This window comes from Elephas maximus, chromosome 7 (assembly GCF_024166365.1).
Source record: "Elephas maximus indicus isolate mEleMax1 chromosome 7, mEleMax1 primary haplotype, whole genome shotgun sequence".
Classification (NCBI taxonomy): domain Eukaryota; kingdom Metazoa; phylum Chordata; class Mammalia; order Proboscidea; family Elephantidae; genus Elephas; species Elephas maximus.
In genome coordinates, this window is record NC_064825.1 from 31,192,271 (window position 1) to 31,220,080 (window position 27,810).

General features: G+C 40.4%; 1 protein-coding gene and 1 pseudogene across 1 annotated transcript in view; one reads left to right on the forward strand and one right to left on the reverse strand.

The window, feature by feature from the left end:
- Positions 1–27,810, reverse strand: part of LOC126078921 (tripartite motif-containing protein 43-like) — a 458,981-nt gene that overhangs the window by 11,180 nt on the left and 419,991 nt on the right. The gene's annotated exons all lie outside the window — the stretch shown is intronic.
- On the forward strand, positions 19,277–27,386 carry LOC126078832 (tripartite motif-containing protein 43-like; annotated as a pseudogene).

Sequence of the window (27,810 nt, forward strand, 5' to 3'; positions counted from 1 at the left end):
TCAGATGGAGACTGACCCATGTGACCCACTCCAGTCCCCTAGACTCTTCCCAGTTCTGTACAGTATAAAAATCTTGCTTTTAGTAAGATTGGAATATAATTTTTTGCATCCACACTTGCAAGTGCAGTACTGGTACAGGAACAAGGACAAAGATGAATCGACCGGAAGCAATGCTAGACACAAACCCAATATTCACCAGAATTTAGTGTATAAAAAAAATCATTTCAAATAAAAATGAAATATTTTTTCAGCTATGAAACCCCACATCCTAAATTTATATATGATTTTTCTTAACTTTTAGTTTTAATTGTATAAAAAAGTAGGAAAGAGGATGTCATCAGTTTATGATTTTAGCAACTGTTTTGGAAAATTTGGAAATGGTTTGCCTGAGGTTGCTTTAATTATAGCCTTCAGGTAGGAACAGTTTGTATTTTATTTACTGATTTATTTTTGTATTTTAATGCAAGAATTTAATGTAAGGCCAGCTTTGGCCTCCACTCCAGAATGGAGGTTTCCCCCACCCTGCACACTCCAGATCAAGCCTCTGAAGGCTCAAGAACAGCAGGAGGACCAGGATTCTCTGTCTGGCACTTCCCATTCTAACTCAGGGAAAACAGGAAAGAATGGCTAGGAAGCCCCAGCTCAGGGACCCATGAACAGGGATGAGAAAGAGGAATCGGGTTCAGGTAAATTGGATTTTATTTCTACTTGGGAAAGTAATAATGACAGGTTTATGTCCCCAATTAATTTAGCCCACTACTGATGGGATAAATTGAGATGCTACCTTGGACCCTTGAGAAACCCTCCTTCTATTATAATTGTCACCAGATATCCTTCCTGGGGTCTGGGAAAGCCAAGCTATTGATCTGGAGAAGCAGCTCAGATCTCTGCACAAGAGTGTTTAAAGCACCTACTTGTGGGCACAGAGATCCTGGGGCCCACAACAGCCTGAGCCAGCTGAGACATGGAGAAAGGCTCTGAGGAGCAGGGGTCACTGTCAGGAAGAGAGAGGGAACGTGGGAGCCCCAGTTTCCAGGATGCCCCCATTGTGTGTGCAGGAAGCTCAGTGAGCACCCAAAAGGCCACCAAAGCTTTGCTTGAGCCTTCTGAAATCTTGGGTTTTCCCTGAATTGAGCCTTCCAGGGATAGGGCAAGAGGTGAGGTCCAAATCTGGGAGAAGAGACCAGAGGTTCAGCAGTGACAGTGTATCTGCATTAAGGGGACCAGCTAAGCACATGTCTGGCTGCATAGGGGGTAGAGGGAGTAGAGAGGGGAGTGACATGTTGGGTCCTGTGTCTTAGTGGTCTAGTGCTGCTACAACAGAAATAAAAGTGGATGGCTCTTACAAACAAGTTTATTCTCTCACAGTCTGGGAGGCTAGAAGTCCAATTTCAGGGTGCCGGCTCAAGGGGCAGACTTTCTCCCTCTGTCTGCTGTGGAGGAAGGTCCTTGTCATCAATATTCCCCTGTTCTAGAAGCTTCTCTCACAGGAACCTGGGTCACAACTTTCTTGGTGGCATGTGGTCCCCCTGTCTCTCTGCTGGCTTATTTCCTTTGTGTCTAAAAAGTGATTGACTTAAGACAAAACCTATTCTTGTAGAGTAAGTCATTCCTCATTAACATAACTGCCTCTAATCCTGCCTGATTAAAATCATAGACGTAGGATGTACAACACATAGGAAAATCTCATCGGATGACAAAAGGATGGACAATCACACAATACTGGGAACCATGGCTTAGGCATATTGCACACATTTTGGGGGGGACACAATTCAATCCATAACAACTAGCAACCCCAGTGATCTCCTGATTCTCCAGCACCAGTGGATGGAGTCAGCCAGATGGGGGAGGGTTGATCTGAGGGAAGTCTGGATGGAGGGAAATGACAGAGTAAAAATTACATGGGGAGGGGGGAGGCTATTTTCTCAAGACCGCTGGCTGGAAGAAACTTGCCTCTTTGTTCCAGGAACAAGCAATGGCTCCAGCAGGAGGGGAGGTTGCCCTTGCTCTGAGGCCAAGGCAGTAGAACTCATCTCTCTGCCCTCCTCTGGTGGCTCCCAGCCCAACACCACAGGCAGAGAGAGGTCTGCTGGATTTCCTGCTTTTTTGGAGTCCTGGTGACACAGTGGTTAAGAGTTACACTGAGCTATGGTTGCTAACTAAACGGTTGGCAGTTTGAATCCACCAGCTGCTCCTTGGAAACTCTGTGGAGCAGTTCTACTAAACTGACTCAATGGCAACGGGGTTTTTGGTTTTATAGTCCTTCCTGGTATCCATACCCCAGAATTTCCTGCCTAAATCAAGGGCTATACTGGCTTTTCTCTCAGATCTGTTTTCCGCAGGTCAGACAATGCCAACAGCACTCCAGACCAAGGTCTAAATTCCAACTCAGCCTTCCATGTCATTATGAAGGTACATAATATTTCTCAGAATGGAAGGATGAGATATTTATTGACAGTTTGTTAACAAGAGTTAGACATTTTCAATAACTGGACAAACCTACAGAAATGATTATATAATAACAATAAATATTAATGTACAATTACATACATGCTACTCACCATTACATATAACAATAAATATGAATGTATAATTATATGCATTAATATTTGTTATTATATAATCATTTCTGTATATATACTAATTACAAAATTATTAATAAAATATATTTTATTCCAAAATATTGATATTCTCTAGGAATGATAAGATTAAATTGATTTCATTTTTTTCTGTATTTTATAAAATGTTGGTGAGTAGCATGTGATACTTATGCATGCAGAATATAAAATGTAAATGTATTGGGTGTACCCTTTGTTTGAAGGAAAAGGGAATGGCTGATCCTCATACTGGCCACCTTGCTGAGGCAAGGATACACAGCTCAGAGCTCAGAAAAGCCTAGGTGACCAGAACTGGTAGAGCTGAGTTGTGGAGAGAGGGATGTATGAAGACAAAGGGTCACAGAAATCTGTTGAATGCTTTGTCTCTTAACAGATTCTTTCTTTCTTATTTTTGTTTTTGAGCATCTTGAAACTTTTTCAGAAGGCCAGTAATCTTGGGTAAAACATGAGAGATTGAGATGGTGTTTTATGCCCGAAAGCAGGCTTGTTTTCCCTTACAGTAGGCCTTGTGTATGTGGAATGGGAGGGGTATGACTTAATCTAGCCAGCAATGAGTTTGTTTATGGATTTGTTGATCCTATAGTTACTTTCAAGGATCCCTGTTGGTGCAGTGGTTAAAGCACTCAGCTGATGACCAAAAGTTGGACAGTTCAAACCCTGGAGAAAGATGTGGCAGTCTGCTTCCATAACGATTTACAGCCTTGGAAACCCTATGGGCCAGTCCTATTATGTCCTATAGGGTCACTATGAGTTGGAATCTGTAGGCAATAGGTTTGGGATAGTCAGTTCAGGTGCACCAAATGTTTTATATTCTCCTAGGGTTGGATGGTTCTCCAGCCAAGTTTTCCTCAATGACTGCTCCACACTTAAGTCTTCCTTCCATACTTTTTCTGGTCTCCCAACAGAAACTGCTTTTAAGTGTTGTTGTTGTTAGGTGCTTTTGAATTGTTGTGACTCATAGTGACTCCATTCACAACAGAATGAAACACTGCCCCGTCCTGTGCCATCCTCCCAATTGCTGCTGTTTGAGCCCATTGTTGCAGGGCTCAAGCATACTACTGTTGATTGAAACTGGTTTCCAATTTGGGGCTATTCTGAGGAGTGATGAAAAGACAACATTTTGCATAACTTTGACTGAGTATGTGTAGGCATTTCCACCAGGAATACAGAGGCATACCTCAGAGATACTGAGGTTTCAGTTCCAGACCATTGCCATGAAGTGAATATCACAATAGAGGCACACGATTTTTTGTTTCCCAGTGCATATAAAAGTTGTGCCTACCCTATTCTATGGTCTATTAAGTATGCAATAGCATTATGTCTAAAAAAAAAGTACATACCTTAACTAGAAAATAGTTTATTGCTAACAAATGTTAACCATCATCTGAGCCTTCAGCGAGTCTTAATCTTCTTGCTGGTGGAGGGTCTTGCCTCTATGTTGATGGCTGCTGATTGATCCAAGTGGCGGCTGCTGAAGGTTTGGGTGTCTGTGGCAATTTCTTAAGGTAAAATTACAAGGAAGTTTGCTGCAGCGGTTGACTCCTCCTTTCACAAAAGATTTCACAGCAGCATGTGATGCTGTTTAATAGCATTTTACCCACAGAAGAACTTCTTTCAAAATTGGAGCCAATCCTCTCGAACCTGTAGCTGCTTTATCAAAGAAGTTTATGTAATATTCTAAATGCTTTGTTGCTCTTTCAACAGTGTTCACAGCATCTTCACCAGCAGCAGACTCCATCTCAAAAAGCCACTTTCTTTGCTCATCCGTAAGAAGCAACTCCTTGTCCGTTCAAACTTTGTCATGAGATTTCAGCAATCCAGTCACATCTTCAGGCCCCGCTTCTGATTCTAGTTGTCGTGCTATTTCCGCAACTGCAGTTACTTTCTCCACCAAAACTCTGGACCCCTCAAAGTCATCCATGAGAGCTGGAATCAACTTCTTCCAAATTCCTGTTAATGTTGATATTTTGACCTCCTCCCAGAAATCACAAATGTTCATAATGGCATCTAGAATGGTGAATCATTTTCAGAATGTTTTCAAATTACTTTGCCCAGACTCATCAGAAGAATCACCGTCTATGGCAGCTACAACCTTACAAAATGTGTTTCTTAATAAGACTTGAAAATTGAAATTATACCTTGATCCATGGACTGAAGAATGGATGTTGTATTAGCAGGCATGAAAACAGTATTAATCTCCCTGTACATCTCTATCAGAGCTCTTGGGTGACCAGGTATGTCTCATTGTGATCCGTATCTTTTGTTGTTGCTGTTAGGTGCCATAGAGGTGGTTCCAACTCATAGCGACAGGATATACAACTGAACAAAACAGTGTCTGTTCCTGCACCATCCTCACAATCATTGATATGTTTGCTCCCACTGTTGTAGCCGCTGTGCCAAGTGCCTCATTGAGGGTGCTTATCTTTAGACTTTTTCAAATTCTTATAAAATACAGAAAACTTGTTTATGGTTCTTTTATGATGGGGATCCGCCCAATTTCTGACAACTTTATTAAGACAGTATTTTTCTTATTTTAAACATTATCAATGTCCGCATTATTTACCTTATTTTCTTTTATATTTATATTAAAGGGTTTTCACCAGATTAGGAGTCCTTTCTTCAAAAGACCCATTGGAGCAACTTAAGCCTCAGACTGTGGGGGCCAAGGAGGCTTGATCCTACCCTACCATACCTCTCTGAGACTCACTGTCAAGAATTAGTCAATCTCAATTTATTTGTTGTTGTTGTTTGCTGTGCAATGGATTGCTTTTGTATGGCCTTTCTTGCCATGGTCCTGTAACTGCCACCTAGGTAATTGGGTTGGACTGTGTAAATAAGGTAACTGCGTCCACCAAGGGGATTGGTCAATTTTGATATCCGGCTAGGCTTAAAGTGAGCCATCCCAGAGGTGGAAGATAGATCTCAAAACAACCACGAAAGAATAGCCAGGATTGAGCAAGTCCTTTGGAACTGGGATCCCTGTGCTGAGAACCTCCCAGACTCAGGAGACAGAGAGAGAGCTCTAACCCTGAAGGCGGCAAGATGGCAAGCAGCAGCAGGGAAATGTTAGCAGTAGAGGCAGCAGAACCAGGAGCCTGATAGGAGACTAGCAGGGGAAATTCATATATATATATACATGTAATGCTAACGTTGAGATTCATTTCTACCTGTAGCAGCAGAAAACATGTGATTTCTGCCCAGGGTAAACACAGACGTTTCCTGGAAACTAGTGCTGAAAATTAAAGGGCACTGATTTTATGGAGACGCTCATTCAAATGAAACAGTTAAGTTCTTATTTTTAATGTTATTTTTTTAATTCAGAAATAAAAATACATTGACAGCTACCAGTTAAATATATAGACATAATCACTACTGCCCACATTACTCTGCCAACTGTAGTATTGGAAATGCCCAACTCCGTCCCACAGGCAGTGGATGAGAGAGATCCCAGGAGTTCGACAATTTTCTTAAAGGCACCTATCCTACCTCCCATCAAATATTTCTCAACCCAATTCCAGTACAGGAATTCAGAGATCAACAGGGAAGGTAGAGGGCACAGATTTATGAGTGTCCTCATACCAACTCTAGCAGGCAGAAGATGAGAACAAAGCTTCACATTTCAGAAATACTGTCTAATCTAGAGAGTTCCCACTCCCTAGCCATCTCATTGTGTATTCCAAGAGCCCCAATTACATGGAATTTCTTGGGAGAGGGATGATATCGAGATGTATGGAGCCTAATACTGGCTAAGTCTTATAGTCATTTTCCCAAAAGGATACCCCCGACCCCCAACTTCAAGTTCCGTTTCTGCCAACTTTTCCTACTTTGTACTGAGGTGGAAGAAGGGAAAGGAAAGAAGAAAAATAGGAGGGAAATATGAGAGATTCATTTTCATTAGGGTCTGGCTCAGTTGGAGTCTGAATCTTCTGAGGAAGATGAGCTGGAGTCACTGTCTTCAGACCCCTCATCTCTATCCTCATCCTCACTGCTAGAGTCTGAGGAGTCACTGCCTTCCACCACTTGCCCATCTTCCTTCTTATTTTGTGCTGACCCTCATGGAGGATGATGACTGACTTGAATAGTTTCTGGTGAATCTGTGCCTGGAACCTGTAGCTCCCATTCCTCTCTAGGCCCTTCTTGCAAACACTTCACTGATGGGCACTGCAGAGACATCTCTCTGAGTTTGCTCATATTCTTGCCCATAGAATAGGTTGCATTTCTGTATGCTGCATATTCTTCAGGAGACAGGCTCCTGAGCCAGAGATCCAGGTCCACCTTGTACTGTTTCTGCAGCTCCTCAGCCAGGTTCTTATAATGGTCCTTCAGGCTCTGTGGGATGTGCTGCCAGCGTCTGCTAATCTCCACCCTGCGCTCTCTCATGGGCACATATTGCAGCTCCCTACTTAACCACATATCCTGGTGGAACTTGTGGTATCCATTCATGGGGGGCTTCTCGGGCTCTCCATGGAATTTCATCTGCTTGGAAAAGTCACCATTCTCCAGAGAAGACCCCATTTTGTTCCTATTTCCCAGAGAACTCTTTTGGGTTTCAGTTCGGTGCCTCTTGGGGACAACAGATCTCTTGCTGCTCTGGATGAGATCAGGGTGGTCTTTCTTCAATTGAGCTAGTTTTTCTTCAAATCCTGTCTCTCCTTCTGGAAATCATGAATATATTTTAGTTTCATCTTCTCTGGGAGCTCTTTATATTTCTTGGGTAGAACCTTGGTCAGCTCCTGGTTGCTCAGCTCAGGGTGCACTTGGGAGTACTGGGAACACTTCTCCTTGAAGAAGCGGAAATAAGTAGTCAAGGGCTTCTTGGGGAAGTCTGGATGTGTCTTGAATTTTTTGTTTTTGGAGAGTTTTTTAACACGTTCCTGAGCTTCCAGGACTAATTCTTTCAAAGTGCGAGATTTCCTCAAAGTATAAGAAATCTCTAACCATTTGTTTTTGCACATTTCTCCAGTAAAACCTCTAAAAGCTACCTTTTCCCAGGTCATACGTGACTGGGGGTTGTTTTGAACTTTCGCTTGTCATTGGGTGAGAGGTTATTCTCCATGCTTTCCAGGAACATCAGTATGTCCTCTTCAGACCAGTGGTCTTGAGCTTTAGGCAATGACATTTTTAGGTCTTTGAGCCACTTTTATGGCCCTAGCTGTCCAGAAACTTCAACAGGAGCTCAAAGTTTTTCACTCTCAAGATTCAGCAAATAAGGTATTTCTTGAGATCCTGTACTGTTTGTGACACGATGGATCTAAAGAGAAGGAGAAGAAAAATTACTCTTCCTGGAATGAATCAGAAAAACATACAATACTTGAGATATATTCCTTCTGTGATTTAATAATATAAACAAAAACTCCACCAAACTCTGAGTTTAAATGACACTTACGTTTTCAGATGATACATTTGCACATATTCTCTTGCCCCAGCTTGTCTTCCGCCCATTCTCACCAGACCTAGATTAAATAGAAGTCAAGGAGAATGATCAGCCACTAACTCAAGAGGCTTGGGATGAGGGAAAGTTCCAGGGAAAAGGGTGAAAATAAAAAGAGAAATGACTAAAACAGAAATGACTTTCACTTCATAGTGCCTGAGAGTGGCCACTTTCTGCATGGAGTCAGGTAGCCCTCCGTCTTCTCACAAAAAATGCATACTTGTGGAATTTTTTACAAGAGTTCCATATCAAAACTTGAACATGAATTAAATGACTAATCTGTGGGTTCTTTTGCACTCTTCCTTGAGAATGAATGCTTTCAGATGAACCATACTGATTTTTCTTTCAAACGGAAAGGATTCAATGAGAATTATATAACATTAAAAATATTTGGTTGTTACTCATCTTTAAGCCTCAAAGTTTTACAACCTTTAGAAAATCCCTTCAAAATACCTGACACTGGAAAGTAAACAAACATCAGATCTGATTTTTCCTCATTTCAATCCATCCAACCAATTACCACAATAAAATTGACATAGTAGGAAAACAATTAAAAGGTTGTAAAGGTAGGTGTTATCAGTCAGGAAAGTAGGAAACACACTCTAATACAGAGGGTTTCAGGGGATTTCATGAAGGGGCTCCTCACAATGTTGCATGAAAGGTGAAGGGAACCAATAAGGGGATGAAGCCCCCAAAATCTAGCAATAGTAGGAAGCTATGCCACCCTTAAACCTGAGGTGGCAAAACAACTCCAGGTGAAATTGAGGGATTAGCCAGTGTGCTTTTAAATCCCGAGAAAAGGCTTTCAGGTCAGAGCTTGAGAATGAGTTTGTGAGGGTTTAGTGAAAGGCAGAGAACTACTCAGAATCACTGAGATTGAAGAGAAAGCACTTGACACGAACTTATTTGAGGAAAAATCAGATAAAAGAATTAAAAAAAAAAATGAAAGAACCCAAAGAATTATGTGGGACTCTATCAAGAGGAGGAGCCTACGAGTGACTGGAGTGCCAGAACAGGGAGGATAACAAAATACAGAGAGAATTGTTGAAGATTTGTTGGCAGAAAACTTCCCTGATATTGTAAAAGATGATAAGATCCAAGAAGGTCATGAAACTGCACACAGGGTAGATGCCAAAAGAAAGTCACCAAGCCATACTATAATCAAAGTTGCCAAAACCAAAAATAAAGAGAATTTTAAGAGCAGCTAGGGAAAAGTGAAAAATGATCTATGAAGGAAAGTCAATAAGACTAAACTCTGACTACTCAGCAGAAACTATGCAGGCAATAAGGAAATGGGATGTCATATATAAAGCCTTGAAGGAAAAAAATATAATTTTCAGCAAAATTGTCTCTCATATAAAATACGAGGGCAAAATTAGTGCATTTCCAGATAAATAGAAGTTTAGGCAATTTGTAAAACCAAATGAAAATTATAAGAAATACTAAAGGGGGTCCTAGTGTTAGAAAATCAATAACATCAGATAACAACTCAAGACTAGAACACAGGTCAGAACAACCAGATATCAACCCAGATAGGGAAGTCACAAAAAGAAATCAAAGCTAAACACTGAAAATAGAGAAACAGAGAAGTTAAAATATAAATGATGACAACATTAAAACAAAAAAGAGGGACTAAATAATGGACTCATAGAACTTTCATATGGAGAAGAAGTCAAGGTGGTATCAAGAAATAAAAGATTGGTTTAAATTTAGAAAAATAGTGGCAAATATTAAGGTAACCACAAAGCAAACTAACTGTCCTACACATCCAGATAAAAAACAAGAAAAACATAAGGACTTAGCAAATACAAATCATCAACAATGAAAAAAGATGAAAGAAAATACATAAAGAAATACGACTGAGCACAGAAAATTAAGTGGGACAAAGAAACTGTCAACAACACATACAAAAAAAAAAATCCATCTAAATGACAGCACTAAACTCATACCTATCCATAATTACGCTGAATGTTAATGAACTAAATGCAGCAATAAAGAGATACAGGGTGGCAGAAGGGATTAAACAACAAGATCTGTCTATAGGCTGCCTACAAGAGTCACATGTTAGACTCAAAGACACAAACTAAAACTCAAAGGATGGAAAAAATATATCAAGCAAACAACAATCAAAAAAGAGTAGGAGTGGCAACATGAATCTCTGACAAAATAGACTTTAAAGCAAAATCTACCACAAAGGAAAAGGGAGGACACTATATAATGATAAAAGTATCAGTACACCAGGAGGACATAACCATAATAAATATTTATGCACCCAATGACAGGACTCCAAAATATGTAAAACAAACTGTAACAGGATTGAAAAGAGAAATAGACAGCTCCACAATAGTAGTAGGAAACGTCAACACACCACTTTCTCTGAATGACAGAACATCCAGAAAGCTCAATAAAGGAACAGATCTAAATGCTACAATCAACTCACTTGATCTCACAGATGTACACAGAACACTCCACCCAACAGCAGCCAAGGATATTTTCTTTCCAACACACATGGAACATTCTTCGGAATAGACCAAATATTAGGCCACAAAGCAAACCTTAAAAGGATCCAAAACATTGAACTATTACAATGCCTCTTTTCTGACCATAAAGCCATAGAAGTAGAAATCAATAATAGAAAAAGCAAGGGGAAAAAATCGAATACATGGAAACTGAACAACACCATGCTCAAAAACTACTCTGTTGTAGAAGAAATTAAGGATGGAATAAAAAATTCACAGAATCAAAAGAGAATGGATTAGCCCAAGACAGTAACCATTCCCAAAGCCAACTCTTCAGACAGGGATTGGACTGGACTATGGGATAGAAAATGATACTGGTGAAGAGTGAGCTTCTTTGATCAAGTAACACATAAGGCTATGTGGGTAGCTCCTGTCTGGAGGGGAGATGAGAGGGCAGAGGGGGTCAGAAGCTGGCCCAATTGACGGGAAAATAGAGAGTGAAGTGTGTTGTCTCACGAGGGGGAGAGTAACTAGAAGGATATAGCAAGGTGTATATAAATTTTTGTATGAGAACCTGACTTGATTTGTAAGCTTTCACTTAAAGCACAATAAAAAATTAAAAAAAAAAAAAAAGAGAGAGACTGGGAGCATATCCTACCAGAACTTTTGGGACACAGCAAAAACAGTGTTCAAAGGTCAATTTATAATAATAAACGCACACATCCAAAAAGAAGAAAGGGCCAAAATCAAAACAATAACCCCACAATTCGAACAAATAGAAAGCAGGTAGCAAAAGAAGCCCAAGGGCACCAGAAGAAAGGAAATAATAAAAATTCGAGCAGAAATAAATGAAAGAGAGTAGAAAAACAACTGAAAGAGTTAAGAAGACCAAAGCTGGTTCCTAGAAAAGATCAACGAAATCAATAAATCATTGGCCAAACTGACGAAAAAAAGTCAGAGAACTGAAACTTATAAACTGCAGGGAAAACAAAGATATTCTAAGAAAAAGAAATACAATCACAGTATAGCCCCTGTCTCATCTATAATTTTCAATTTACGTAGGGAAAATAATTGGTATAATAATAATTATGCACATTTGTCTTCTGTCACTCTCCTATAATATAGAAAATGTCCTTCTTGAAACTCATCATAAAAAATGCATTAGAAATATGTACATGCAAAACATATTCGCAATACCAAACTTTCCCTTTTGAAATTCTTTGTTAATTCAGACAGAATGCAACAAAAAATTCAATTTCTGAATAGAAAAGTGTTAATAAGAATTAAACTAAGCTTTGTAAAACTGAATCAGATTTCAATCAGAACTTTTATATATGAGCATATATGAAGGAGCCCTGGTGGTGCAAAGGGTTAAGCACCCAGCTGTAACAGAAAGGTTGGTGGTTCCAATCCACCCAGACGCTTCTCAGGAGAAAGACCAGGAAATTTGCCAAGTAAACCCAATGGGATACTTCTACACTGTTATGCTGAGTTACTATGAATCAGAATCAATTCAACAGCTCCCAACAACAAGCTTTTAAAATATGTTATTATTGACACTGGGCATTAAAACAAACCAAAAATTAGAGACTAAACTCTCCACGCCCTTTCTATTAGCAAGCACCCTTTCTCACTGTGGAAGATGAAAGTATCATGTAACAGTGAAAATCAGCACCAAACAACAAACTGTGCTTTTTAAAATGAATTTTGATAAAAAATTGGGTCCTCACTTCTACATTAAATGAATACAGACAGCCTTCTCATTTCTAATATCCCTGCATGGTCAGCAGTAAATTTTTGTGCCCAAGAATTTCCTGGCTTCTTAAAGTCAGTAAACAGAATTTTTTAAAGAGACATTTACCAGGATTAAAACCTTTTTTCTTCTCCAAAACCATTGTATTACATATTTATAGTAGAATATTCCTCTTACATATACAAGCATGCACTACTTTTAGAGTCGTACATTTATGAACTTCGTATAAAGTAAGATAATTCTGTTCATTTTTTAGGAACCATAAAATTCTGTTCATTTTTTTAGGAACCATACCAAGTACAAAATTACAAGATATCTGGCAACTACTTTCTGAGTCCTTATAATCCAATGAACAATCCAAAAAAAAAAAACCAAGGCATACATAAAAATAAGACAAAATTTAACCACCCTATTAATTCCAATATATAGCAATATTGACATAATAGATTAATTCATATACGACCGGAGTAGAACTGCCCCAAAGAGTTTCCAAGGAGGGCCTGGTGGTTTGGAGCTGCCGACCTTTTCGTTAGCAGCCGCAGCTCTTAACCACTACGCCGCCAGGGTTTCAAATTCCTACACAGGTTAAGAAAAGGACTAATTTTTATAAACAAATGATATCATTTCATAGAAAAATACCGCAATTCCTGATTGATAAACCAAAATTATTTTTAGTTTGTTTTGGTTTCAGAAAGTAGCAAGAAGTCTTCTTCTGTAAGTTGTGTACTCCCGTAACTCACCTAAGGAATATGCGAAGCGTTTCGCCAATGCTTGCCGTCGAAGTAGTGTTACCGGAGTCAGTTCGGGGATCCAGATCCTCCCGGTGTTTTCAGAAGACTCCGCAGGCAGGAGACTTCCACAGGCACTCTTGTCTCTTCTGGAGAAGAGTGAGCTTGTTTCCTTGGATGCCTTTTATTGAACCCTGAAGACCACACCTGATTTTTCCCTTTGATTATATTTCATGTGGCTTCCAATTAGAGTTAATAGAATAATTAGATTTCTTCAAAAGAAATGATTGATTTAACACCTTGGTAATCTCCACAAACCGACTCAACAAACATAATCTCATCAAGAAATAACCGTAACTCTAGACAAACAGGCGCTGAAGACCGGACCGCCCCAAGATCTCCCTCTCGGTCAAATCAATCAGTAAGCTTGCCCCACCCTGGGGTGTTCCTGGGGACCCCAGACTCGACTTACTTTACCCATAAAAACCCCTTGGGCTATTGTTCTGGGAGATACCTTGGCAACCGGGGTCCTGATGTGCTCCTTTACTTGGCCAACTAAATAAAGCTGCTTCTTTTCTCTTTCATCTGCTCTGTGTGCCTTCCTAGCCTGGCTGAGCAAACCTGGAAGTCTGGTTACACAGTGGTCTTGGCCTTAGGCAATGACATTTTTAGGTCTTTGGGCTACATTTATGGCCCTAGCTGTCCAGAAACCTCAACAGGAGCTCAAACTTCTTCCATCTCAAGATTCAGGGAGTGAATTATTTCTTGAGGTCCTACAGCGTGTGTGATACTATGATTCTGAAGAGAAAGAAAAGAAAAATTACTCTCTTCCTGGAATGAATGAGAAAAACATCTTACTTGAGATATATTCCTTGTGTGATTTAGTTTAACCTTAACAGTATAAATAAAAACTTGCCCAACCTCTTAATTGAAATTTACATTTAGTTTTCAGATGCTACATCCGCACTTATCCTCTTGTCCCAGCCGGCCTTCTACCCAATCTCACCAGACCTACCTTAAAATCATTAACTAATGACATTTTCTTTTCTAAGTTTTTTTTTTTTTTTTAATTAACTTTTATTGAGCTTCAGGTGAACGTTTACAAATCAAGTCAGTCTGTCACATATAAGTTTATATACATCTTACTCCTTACTCCCACTTGCTCTCTCCCTAATGAGTCAGCCCTTCCAGTCTCTCCTTTCGTGACAATTTTGCCCACTTCCAACTCTCTCTATCCTCCCATCCCCCCTCCAGACAGGAGATGCCAACACAGTCTCAAGTGTCCACCTGATATAATTAGCTCACTCTTCTTCAGCATCTCTCTCCTACCCACTGTCCAGTCCCTTTCATGTCTGATGAGTTGTCTTCGGGAATGGTTCCTGTCCTGTGCCAACAGAAGGTTTGGGGACCATGCCCGCCGGGATTCCTCTAGTCACAGTCAGACCATTAAGTATGGTATTTTTATGAGAATTTGGGGTCTGCATCCCACTGATCTCCCGGTCCTTCAGGGGTTCTCTATTGTGCTCCCTGTCTTTTCTAAGTTTTTATAAGTTAAAAAATAAAAGTCTTGCTTCAATACTAATTTACAGCGAAACTCAGCCTTGTAGGTTCGTTTTCACAAGAACCATTTTGATGATTTGATGTTTGCAGAGATTAGTTTATGAAGATTAGCAAAGGTGTTACTTAACCCCATCTTCTCATTGACATAGGCTAATCATTCCTATTTGAAGACCTGTGAAATGCAATCACTGGGAAGAAATGGGTATGGTCCAATAAAAGGGACCCAGGGAACCAGGCTCACTCCCTCTTCTCCAGAAGAGGCTTCTGGAGAGACTGCCTTTGCAACTCTCCTGCCTGCGGAGTCTTCTGAAAGCTACCGTAACCACAGCGTGGGGACTTGATCCCTGAACTAATTTCCGTAACACTACTTGTACAGCAAGCATTGGCGAAACCCTTCACATATTTCTTAGGTGAGTACAGAATTTACAGAAGAGGAATTCCTGCTACTTTCCCCAAACCATAAACAAACAAAAAATCATAATTTTATTTGATTCATTGGCAAACTGAGGTGGTTTCTTGGAAATTATATTGTTTGCCTACTTAGGAAACTGACGTCATCTTTTCTTTATATTTTGGGGGTTAATTTGATGATTAATGTTATTTTTATGAATTTAAGTGATTCTTGGTTCTTACGTGTTATAAGGAATCAGAATGTAGCTGCCAGATATCTTGTAATTTTGTACTTGGTGTCCAACCCAGGTGTAGATGCTAAAAATGGGTTTGGTTATTTTTTTTATGTCGTGCCTAAGTGTATTACTCTACAAGTGGTATATAAATGTATGCATAAGAGACAGATTGTCCTATAAAATATAAGTAATACATTGTATGATTTAGGGAAAATATTGTTTTTGACTGTGGTAAATGTTGTCTGTTCAGAAATAACAATACTTTGACTTAAATTTTAAAGAAGCCAAGAAATGATCGGGCCTCTAGAAAAGTAACACTGATGACCATGCCAAAATAACAGAAATGAGAGTGTCATCTGCACTCAGAGAGTACAGAAGTGAGAACTATTTAGCCAAGTCAATTTTTTAAAATAGTTTTTATTGTTCTTTAAGTGAACGTTTACAATCAAGTCAGCCTCTCACATGTAAACTTACCTTACTACATATTCCTATTTACTCTCCCTCTAATGAGTTAGCCCGCTCCCTCCTTCCAGTCTCTCCTTTCATGACCATTTTGCCAGTTTCTAACCCCCTCTACTCTCCCATCTCCCCTCCAGACCGTGTCTCAAGTGTCCAACTGAACCAAGTAGTTCACTCCTCATCAGCATCTCTCTCCAACCCATTGTCCAGCCCAATCCATGTCTGATGAGTTGGCTTTGGGAATGGTTCCTGTCCTGGGCCAACAGACGGTTTGGGGACCCTGACCACTGGGGTCCTTCTAGTCTCAGTCAGACCGTTAAGTCTGGTCTTTTTATGAGAATTTGGGGTCTGCATCCCATGGTTCTCCTGCTCCCTCAGGGGTTCTCTGTTGTGTTCCCTGTCAGGGCAGTCATCGGTTGTGGCCCGGCACCATCTAGTTCATCTGGTCTCAGGATGATGTAGCCTCTAGTTCATGTAGCCCTTTCTGTCTCTTGGGCTCATAATTACCTTGTGAGCTAGCAAAGTCAATTTTTATAAGCATTATTTGTTTTCTGGTGCTGATCATTCTTGCATGAGAATTATATTTTTTTCACAATGTAAAGAGGTACTTTATAATAGTGTGAATGAATTTGGAAGATATTGCTCTTCGCCTCTCTTTATTTCTTGTTTGTTTGAATGTTTCGGTTAGATGCCTTGGAGTGGGTTCTGAGTCATAGTGACCCTACGTACAACAGAATGAAACATTGCTTGGTTATGCACCATCCTCACAATTGCATTTTGAGCCCGTTTTTGCAGCCACTGTGCCAATCCATCTCATGAGGATCTTCCTCTTTTTAGCTGGCCCTCTAATTGACTAAGCATGATGTCCTTCTCTAGGGACTAGTCCCTCCTGATAACATGTACAAAGTCTCGTCATCCTTGCATCTAAGGAGCATTCTGGCTGTACTTCTTCCGAGACATATTTGTTCTTTGGGCAATCCCTGGTATATTGAATATTCATTGCCAAAACCATCATTCAAAGGCATCAATTCTTTGTTCTTCCTTACTCATTGTCTAGCTTTCACATGCATATGACGCAACTGAAAAAAGCGTGGCTTGGGCCAGGCTGACTTTACTACTCAAAGTGACATCTTTGCTTTTAAACTTGTTTGAACACCGTGGTATAAATTATAAAGATAGGGCAAATTCAGCAGCAAGTTTATTCACATAAGAAGATTCTGGATGAAGTCTGATGCAATTTTATTATTAAATTAATCCTTGTTAATCCTTATGTATCTAGAAGTTGTTTTAACCAAAAACCGAACACATTGCCATCGAGTTGATTCCTACTCATAGCAACCCTATAGGACAAGGACAGAGCAGAGTTGCCCCATAGGGCTTCCAAGACTGTCACATCTTGATTCTGCGGTAGTTTTAAACCACCAATCTTTTGATTAGCAACCAAGCACTTAAAACACTGTGCCATGAGGGCTCCTAGAAGCTCTTTAGAGTAGTGTATTTTGTTTAAGATAAAAGAAAATAGATAAAATAGAAAATTTGGTTGTGTGGGTATATCTTGTATATAAGTGTTTCTCATACATTTTTATCCATGGCTGTTCAGAGAGGCATTTTCTGGACCATGGGTGAGGGATAGAAGACAAGTACAGACTGATGGCATTCTGTACATTTCTGCATCTTAAATCAATGACTTATTTTTCTTAATCTTTATTACCTCCCTTATAAAGATATTGTTATATTAACCTTTTATGAGGTGGCAGCATTCCACGGTCTGACCTTCTCATCTAACTACACGAGAGGGGAGAATCACCATCAGCCCAAAGCTGATCCCTGTGAGGTGGTGGTCAGAAATACCTCCTCTTTTAAATCGTTTTGCCAATTCTGACACCAGCCATCCCTCCCATGGGACTCTCTACTTTTCTGCTGTGTTCAGTAATTCATTGCAATCGCCACGCAGAACTCATAGACCTTACTTACAATTATGGAGTTTATTAGGGATGTAATAGGTTATAATTCAGGATCAGGAACGACTCAGGATATAGTTCTTAAGTCACAAAAGCTTCTTGGCTGTCCTGCAGGCAGGCCTCTCTCTCTTGGCCCCTCCATGCAGCCTCTGCCCTGCTCAGGCAAGTGTCACAAAGTTCTTTAGCTCCTCAAGTAAGTGCCCAAAGGCACCCCACTCCACCAGAAGCCTCGGCCTGAAGGTACTCAGCTCTCTTGCTCCATGGTTCACAAGCTTAGCTTCTTTGACGAGGGCCTGGTGGCAACCCAGTCCCTTGAGAAGCCTCCTGCCTCAAGGCTCTTCATTTCTCTTGCACTGTGGGTGGCACACCCACTGTACCAAACCAACTGTAGCTGTGTTGCTTCACAGGCTGTGAATCCCACTGCACCACCTTGTATTGGTCTCCTGGTTCTGCTGATTTTTTCTCTGTTACAGCTCTCTCTCTCTCTGTCTGTCTCCTGGTCTAGGAGGTTAACAGCACAAGGACCCTGGATCCACGGGATGTGCTCCACCTCCCAGCTCTTTTTTCTTGGTGGTAGTGAGGTCCCCGCCTTCTGCTTCTGGGATGGCTCATTTTAAGCCCAGTAGGAAGACAAGGGAAATCCTGGTGGTATAGAGGTTAAGAGTTACGTCTGCTAACCAAAAGTTTGGCAGTTGGAATCTCCCAGGCACTCCTTGGAAACTCTATCGGGCAGTTCTACTTTGTCCTGTAGAGTTGCTATGAGTCATAGTCAACTCTACGGCAACAGGTTTGTTTTTTTTGGTTAGGAAGACAAAACTGATCAGTTGCTCACTAAGGTTTCAAACACCTCATTTTTTTTTTGGTAAAATACTGTCTTTGTTTTTGGTAAAAAGTGGGGTCGAAGTACATGCCATCTGATAACATCTTCACGTGAGGCATAGTGGTTAAGAGCTACGTCTGCTAGCCAAAACGTCAGCGGTTCAAATCCACCAGCCACTCCTTAGAAACCCTATAGGGCAGTTCTACTCTGTCCTTTAGGATCGCTATGAGTTGAAATCAACTCGATGGCAACGGGTTTTTTTTTTTTTCCCACATTCTCCATATTTACAATGAACATTAAACATCTTTCTATATTATTAATATTCTTCTCTATGTTGTTTTTAAAATTTTTTATTATGTTTTAGGTGAAAGCTTACGTAGCACATTAAGTTTCCATTTAACAATTTTTATACAAATTGTTCCAAGACATTGGTTACGATATTCACAATGTGTCAGCATTCTCATTATTTCCATTCTGTTTGTTATGTTTACATTGATCTAACTTTCCTGCCCATCCTTTCATCTTTGCTTTTGGGTAAATATTGACCTTTTGCTCACATATAGTGGATTGTTTAAGGGATTACATTAATTAAGAGTTACATTGTTTATTTTATAAGTCAATCTATTATGGGGCTAAAAGAAGGCCTCCAAGAGTGGCTTCATTTCCAAGTTCCAAGGGTACCTTAGGGCAGTAGTTTGGGGGTTTCTCTAGTCTCTATTGGTCTAGTAAGTCTTGCGTTTTTTAGGAATTTGAATTTCACACAAGTGTATTTTTAGGTCACAATCAGGGTAAAATTTTACTTAGGCCTTTGTCTGTCCAGGGCAGAATAATAAACTTTTCTGATTTTCTTCCTTCAGGAAGATGGATCCAGCCTTCCAGAAAGAACTCACCTGCTTCATCTGCTTGAACTACCTTACAGACCCTGTCACCATAGGCTGTGGGCACAACTTCTGTAGGCCCTGTCTCTGCCTTTCCTGGGAAAAAGCTGAAACGCCTGCCTGTTGCCCACTGTGCAGGCAAACATCAGAGCAGACAGCATTCAAAACCAATATTCTTGTGAAGAATCTGGTGTCCCTTGCCAGAAAAGCCAGCCTCTGGCAATTCCTGAGCTCTGAGGAACAGATGTGTGGGACTCACAAAGAGACAAAGAAGATGTTCTGTGAAGAGGGCAAGAACCTGCTCTGTTTGCTCTGCTCTAACTCTCAGGAGCACGAAGCTCACAGACACTGTTCCATAGAAGGCGCTGTTGAGGAATACCGGGTGAGTGATACATCTGAAAGCACTTTGAAAGCTGCAGGATAGTAGAGCTGAGAGAGTACAAGGAAGTTGAGCACCATGATGATGAGTAATCCACTCATCGCTGAGATTCTAGTATGTGCTAGCTTGTGTCCTAGGCAGGAAGGAGAACAGTGTGAATAAAATACATAAACATATCTGCCTTCACAGTTTGTATTCCAGCAAGGAGATGAGATATGATTAAGTTAAGGATTATTCTTTTGAATATGCAATATAATGCTCAAGGTGCTGTGAAGTCCTCATTTTCAGATAGCAAAAATATATGAGCAAAGAGGTTCTCCTATTGGAAGCATGTTTAGTAATACAGATCAAATAACCAAAAACCAAGCCCGTTGCTGCTGAGTAGATTCCGACTTATAGCATAGTGGTTAAGAGTTCAGCTGCTAAGCAAAGGTTGGCAGTTTAAATCCACCAGATGCTCCTTGAAAACGGTATGGAGCAACTTTACTCTGTCCTACAGGGTCACTACGAGTCGGATTGACTAGATGGCAATGGGTTTGCGTTTTTTTTTTTTTTTTTTTAATATGGTATCCTAGGAGGCCTGGTGGATTTCAACTGCCAAACTTTTGCTTAGCAGCCGAACTCTTAACCACTATGCCACCAGAGTTTCAAGCATGCTGGAAAATAGCAGGGCCTAACATCAGTAACGGAGCCGTGGTAACTTAAAGATTAACTTCCAGACTGCTAAGGAAAAGGCAGGTGGTTCAAGCCCTCCAGTGGCTCCACAGGAGACAAGACCTGGCAATCTGCTCGGCTAAGATTACAGCCTAGGAAACCCTATGGGGCAGTTCGACCCTGTCTTGTAGGGCGCCTATGAGTTGAAATCAACTCAATAACAACAGCATCAGTACATCTGAATTCTGGAACAAGTTGTTTACCTGAAAATTAGCAATGTTACATAAAATCCTCATTCCTCAGTTTCTTTAGGCAAAAGATTACACTAAATTTTGTGTTTCTACTGCCTGAAATTTCCCAGAATTGGTAATTATGGAAGGTAAACAAGGGGATATTATCATCCTTCCACTTGCCCTAAAGTACATCGATCTAGTATCTCTGGACTATATCCATTTATTCTGGTATGAAATGCCTAGGATTTGTTTCTCTGGTACTCATATTCATGATTCCTTTGTAGGAGAAGCTCCTAAAGCAAATGAGATCTTTATGGGAAAATATTCAAAACAATTGGAGAAGTCTGAATGAGGAGAGCCTAATTATCAAGCTGTGGGTAGTAAGTATGAGGCTGTTTTCTTTGGAACCAGCTTGTGACAGACTTGCTGGAGATTTGTCCATGAAGAATTTGAGCTGAAATCATGGTGGGCCATGAGCTTCTGTGAGTGGTTTATCAAAAGGAAAGATAACCTGCCTTTTCAGTGTAAGGCTGTATGACACTTGTTCAGATTTGTAAACCCCGGTATATCAGCAACTCAGAAAATAAGCATGTGGCACTTCTCCAGACATTTCAGGAGCTTTTGAAGTGAATGAAGGTGTTTTGAAGGGAGCTTGGGTTTGACTTTTGAATGGAAAACAAATGAAGGAATGAAACTGAAGGGTCATTCTGTGGTTCCTGACAAGTAGGAAGACGTGGATTTAGGTCGAGTGTAGTTGATTGGTAGAGGATGTGAGTCGGAGAGAAACAGATGAGGTTTAAGGGGAAGGGGGTTAACTTGCATTGCATATATGATCTAAGAAATCCGTGTCTTTGCAGTATTATGTGTTTCTACTGTCAGAGATTATCAGGTCTGAGTATCAGAAATTGCATCCGAATCTCCTTGAGGAAGAAAAACAACATTTAGAGGGACTGAAAAATGAAGGCAAGAAGATATTTCAGCAACTGAAGAAAAGTGAAGCCACAATGGTTCAAAAGGGGAGGCACCTGAGAGAAATGTATGAGGAGCTGATGAATATGTGCCATAAATCAGATGTGCAGTTGCTCCAGGTAAGAACCGAGGACGCGCCTGGAAATCATTTGTATTAGCTAAAGTTCACATCCTGGACCTCCATTAGATATTTGGTACCAAAGGCACAAACTTTTTTCCTTTGGTGGTCATTTCCCAACTGAGAATAATAGACATAAAATGTAACTCCTATCTCAGCCATGAACAACAAAGCTTTATGTAAATATGAGAGTAGATTTCCCAGGGAATACTGTATTTTTTGACAAATGAATGCCTTCTACTTTTGTTTGCCAACCATGTCCTGCCCTCCCCCCACCCCAGATATTTTCATAAATGTGCAAAGTTAATTTTTTTTACAGCAACATGGCAAACCAACATAGAAGGCACAAATTATTTGCGGAAAATACAGTACTTCCTTCTAAAAGTCTTCTTCTCTACCTTGCTTCTCTAAAATCAAGAAAGAAACATCTTACCCATGAGCATTCCACTTTTGTCTCCAGGCAGGCAATATGGAGAAATTTGGGAAGAGATAACTTTTACTTCCTCCTTCTGTTTTAAAGTCCCTGATTTGAGTTGCCTCTGTTCTGGGGCACACTACCCTTCGGAAACAAGCCATGGGAAAGACCAGATTGCAGACAGCTGACGGTTGCATGGCTACCATCTATACTCACATCCTTCTCTTTATTCATTCACCCTCAGGTTTCTGAATTCATCGAGAATTCAGATTCTATTCACATGCTGTAGTGGGATCCTACTTAAAAAAAAAAAAAATGAATTTACCAGAAAAGTGTGGTGCTGGTTGGTTGGTACTTTTCCGAATATGCCCAAACCTAAAGATTGAATGGGCAGACTCACCAATTCGTTGGAATTCTAAACTTTTTCCTCTCTTCACAGGATTTGGGAGACATATTGACCAGGTAAGTTTGGCCTTCCCTGCAAACTAGAGCACCATGCGGCCTGTGAAAGAGACCACAGTGTTTCTAACAAAGTGCGAACGTAACTTACGGAGATACTAGATATTTTCTGTGTATGCATGCTGTGTATGTTTTGCTGAATATGTTTTCCTGTTCCCTCTATCACAAATTTGGTTGTTGTTAGGTGCTGTCAAGTCAGTTCTGACTCACAGCGACCCTATGCACATCAAAACAAAACACTGCCCGGTCCTGTGCCATCCTCACAATTGTTGCTACGCTTGAGGTCATTGTCAAAGCCACTGTGTCACTCCATCTCATTGAGGGTCTTCCTCTTTTTCACTGAACCTCTACTTTACCAAGTATGATGTCCTTGTCCAGGGACTGGTTCCTCCAGATAACATGTCCAAAGTATGTGAGGCGTAGTCTCGCCATCTTTGCTTCTGAGGAGCATTCTGGTTGTACTTCTTCCAAGACAGATTTGCTCATTCTTTTGGCAGTTCATTCGATATTCTTCGTGAACACCACAATTCAAAAGATGTAAATTCTTCTTTGGTCTTCCCTATTCATCCTCCAGCTTTCACATGTATATGAGGTGATTAAAAACACCATGGCTTGGGTCAGGCTCACCTTAGTTCTCAAGGTGACAGCTTTATTTTTTTGCCCAGCCCAGTGCATCCTTTGATTTCTTGACTGCTGTTTCCATGGGTGTTGATTGTGGATGCAAGTGAAATGAAATCCTTGACAAATTCAATCTTTTTTCCGTTTGTCGTGATGTTGCTTATTGGCCCAGTTGTGAGGATTTTTGCTTTCTTTATGCTGAGGTTTTTATGTTGAGGTATATTATAATCCATACTGAAGGCTGTGGGCTTTGATCTTCATCAGTAAATGCTTCAAGTTCTCTGCACTTTCAGCAAGCAAGGTTGTGTCAGCTGCATAATGCATGGTGTTAATGAGTCTTCCAGTTGTGAGGATTTTTGTTTTCTTTATGTTAAGATGCAATCCATACTGAAGGCTGTGGTCTTTGGTCTTCATTAGTAAGTGCTTCAAGTCCTCTTCACTTTCAGCAAGCAAGGTTGTGTCATCTGCATAACACAGATTGTTAGTGAGTCTTCCTCCAATGCTGTTGCCCCATTCTTGTTCATATAGTCCAGCTTCTCGGATTATTTGCTCAACATACAGATCCAATAGGTATGGTGAAAAGATAAAATCTTTATGCACACTTTTCCTGATTTTAAACTATGCAGTATCCTCTTGTTCTGTTCAAATGACTGTCTCTTGATCTATGTACAGGTTCCTCATGAGCACAATTAAGTGTTTCAGAATTCCCATTCTTTGCAGTGCTGTCCATAATTTGTTGTGACCCACACAGTCGAATGCCTTAGTATAGTGAATGAAAACACAGGTAAACATTTTTCTGGTATTCTCTGCTTTCAGCCAGGATCCATTTGACATCAGCTATAATATCCCTGGTTCCACATCTTCTTCTGAACCTGGACAGACTTTCTGGCAGGTCCCTGTCAATGTACTGCTGCAGCTGCTTTTGAATGATCTTCAGCACAATTTTACTTGCACGTGATATTAAGGATATTGTTGGATAAGTTCTGCATTCACTTGGATCACCTTTCTTGGGAGTAGGCATAAATATGGATCTCTTCCAGTCAGGTAGACAGGAAGCTGTCTTCCAGATTTCTTGGCATAAGAGTGAGCAATTCTAGTGCTGCTTCCGATTGTTGGAACATCTCAATTGATATTCCATCAATTCCTGTAGCCTTGTTTTTCACTAATGCCTTCAGCGCAGCCTAGAACTCTTCCTTCAATACCATGGGTTCCTAATCATATTCTACCTCCTGAAATGGCTGAAGATCAACCAGTTCTTGGTACAATGACTCTGTGTATTCCTTCCATCTTCTTTTGATGCTTCCTGCGTCGCTTAGTATTTTCCCCATAGAATCCTTCAGTATTGCAACTCAAGGCTTGAATTTTTTTCTTCAGTTCTTTCAGCTTATGAAATGCTGAGAGTGTTCTTCCCTTTTTGTTTTCTATCTGCTGGCCTTTGCACATGTCATCATAATACTTTACTTTGTCTTCTTGAGCTACCCTTTGAAATCTTCTGTTCTTCTTTTTTACTTCATCATTTTTTCCTTTTGCTTTAGCTACTCAACATTCAAGAGCAAGTTTCAGAGTCTCTTCTGACACCCATTTAGGTGTTTTCTTTCTCTCCTGTCTTTTAATGACCTCTTGCATTCTTCACGTATGATGTCCTTGATGTCATTCCACAACTCACAAATTAGCGTTGTTTCTTTCTTGTGAATCAGGGAGGTATGTTTTGCAGGGCTCAGTGCATAAGTGTCTAGAAGATAGCTATCTTTGAGTTTAGGTTTCAAACACGTAAACTTAGTGAAGTGAATGGCCTAGTTTGTGCCAGGTGGTAGGTGAGAGAGGCATGTACCTCTGAGGGGCAGGAGAAGGAAGCAAGCAGAGAAGAAAGAATGATTCCCTAAGAGTTGCATAATTCCATCCCAGGATACTGGAGATATACCACAATATTGGTAACGGGTTCTGATGAAACATTTTCAGTTAATGCTCACTTCTTTTTTTTTTTTTTAATAATTTTTATTGTGCTTTAAGTGAAAGTTTACAAATCAAGTTACTCTGTCACATATAAGCTTGTATACACCTTACTCCATACTCCCACTTACTCTCTCCCTAATGAGTCACCCCCTCCCTCCTTTCAGTCTCTCCTTTCATGACAATTTTGCCAGTTTCTAACCCTCTCTACCCTCCTACCTCCCCTCCAGACCGGAGATGCCAACACAGTCTCAAGTGTCCCCCTGATACAAGTAGCTCACTCTTCGTCAACATCTCTCTCCAACCCATTGTCCAGTCCCTTCCATGTCTGATGAGTTGGTTGCAGTCTTTTTTACATACTGTGATGGCCCCTCTGGCACCTGAAAGATTAACTGATTCTCCAACTTGCAGGAGTGAGTCCGTGCAGCTGGACATGCCCCAGCCTGTGAACCCAGCGCTCAGTGCTAGGCCCATCACTGGCCTGATAGACAGGTTCCGCCAGTTCCGAGGTGAGTGTCAGCCCAGTGGTGGGACAACATACAATGTCTTCCAATAATGGTTTTCTATGGGCAATCATTCCCTCTTTATTGATTCTTGATTTTGGGAGGAGAGCAGCCTGGGAATAATCATATTTGCCCTATGATAATATGAAAAATAGCTACATAAATGGTGGGAAAAGAGATATGTTATTCTGGCCGGTATTAAATAGTTAATGAGAAAAAGAAAATGATCTGAAAATGGCTCCTTGAGACCTAGAACCATTCCCAGATACAATGTCAGTCATTCAGTGAGTCATACAGAAGGACATATTATTTCAGAACATTTCAATTTCAAATTAAGTGCAGTTGCTTATGGTGGTAGGGTCCCTGGTATTTTATTTTTAAATATTTTTCATTTAAAGTCTCATAGTAATTGAATTTGTAATAATGTGCATTTTAATTTATACGTTCTGAGAAATACATAAATAAACATAAAAAAGTGATATACAGAAAAGCAGAATTTATGAGCAACAATAAAACAAGTGGGTGGTTGAGGCAGTACGCAGAGCTCCATGGTCGACCTAATCAAGCGGGGTTAGCCTGGCAGGCAGAGAATGACTAAGCCTGAGATGGAACCAGGTTTAAAAGCCAGGACATTCTGAGTAGGAGACCCCTTCTAAGAAGATATAAGTCAAGCCCCAAAACTGAAGACATTACCGCCAAGTGGATTTCAACTCACAGCTATCCTATAGGACAGAGTAGAACGGCCTCATAGGGCTTCCAAGGTTTTCAATCTTTATGGAAGCAGACTGCCACATCTTTCTCCCTAGGAGCAGCTGGTGGTTTCCCACCACTGACCTTTAAGTTAGCAGCTGAGTGCTTTAACCACTGCCCCACCAGGTCCTCTTCTAAGAAGGCATACCTGGATTTTATTCTTGAATTTAAGCCTACTTGCTTATCTTATACTTGGCAATGTGATCACCATTTATTCAGGTTGGGATTTTTTGCCCTGAGAAGAGATAATGGAGATAAGTCATGTTGCTGTGGACTTGGTATCAGTGCAGGTTTCTGATTTTTAATGTGCTGTGAAAAGCAATGAACCAGAAGTTTACATGACCTCCCTCCTCTACATTCCCTGGGATTTGAGGAGTTTTTTTCCAGTGTATTTAGGTATCCGTTTCTTCTGCACATCCGCTGATAGCCCTCAATCTGATATTTTCTAGCCATAACTTCCCTTGTAGTGGTGGCCTGTTTTTCCAGTGATACTCTAGACCCAGTGACCCCCTCATCCCATAGAAATTGAAAAACTGATTTGAACTGAAATATTCTCTTTTTCCACAGTGGAAATTTCCTTCCGTTATGAAATAAGCAGTCAGAATATCATGGTGTTTGATGACGTGAGAAGTCTGAGGCTAAGACGTGACCTTCAAGAGGTGCCTTTTCCTTCTAGAAGATCTCAGTACTTTGCTGCATGGGGGGACCAGGCCTTCACCTCTGGAAAACACTACTGGGAGATAGATGTGGACGACTCTTGGGACTGGGCTGTAGGAGTCTGTAAGGATACCTGGTTAAGGAAGAATGGCTCACTGGTTGAATCTGAGAATGTATTTCTTCTTTTATGTGTGAAGGATGTTAATCGTTACAATCTCTTGACCACTTCCCCAGTGTTTCCTCAGTATATAGAGAAACCTCTGGGGCGAGTTGGTGTGTATATAGATTTTGACAGTAGAAGTATGAGTTTTGTTAATGTTGCCAAAAGTTCCCAGCCTGCTCCTTCAATTACCCTCTCAGGCCTTTCTTTTGTACTGGCCACACATGATAGTGGTGAATTCAGGAACCTGGAAACTCCATATCTGAGGGAGTCCTTCTCAGTTGAAGCTGATCAATAATATTTTATTGTCTTTTATTTTGTTCTTCTTTAAAGTAACATTTTGTTGTTATTAACTATGAAAAAAAGTTGGAAATGAAAACTTCCGCTAGTTCAATTTTTTTAAATTAAAATCATCTCTTTTGGCACATTACATTGCATATATACTGTGATTATTCAAGTGTTTTATGAGCTTGCTAGAGTTAGAAGCATATATAACAAAAACTTTGAAAGCTGGAACTTGAGGGGACTGCCTTGTATTTCGATCTTTGTTAAGTGGAAAATTGTTAAAAACTTCTTGGGAGTGGTGTCTGACCTCCTCCAGCCCCACAAGAGGATAGGGGAACCAAGATCAACAGCGCAAAGTTGATTCCCA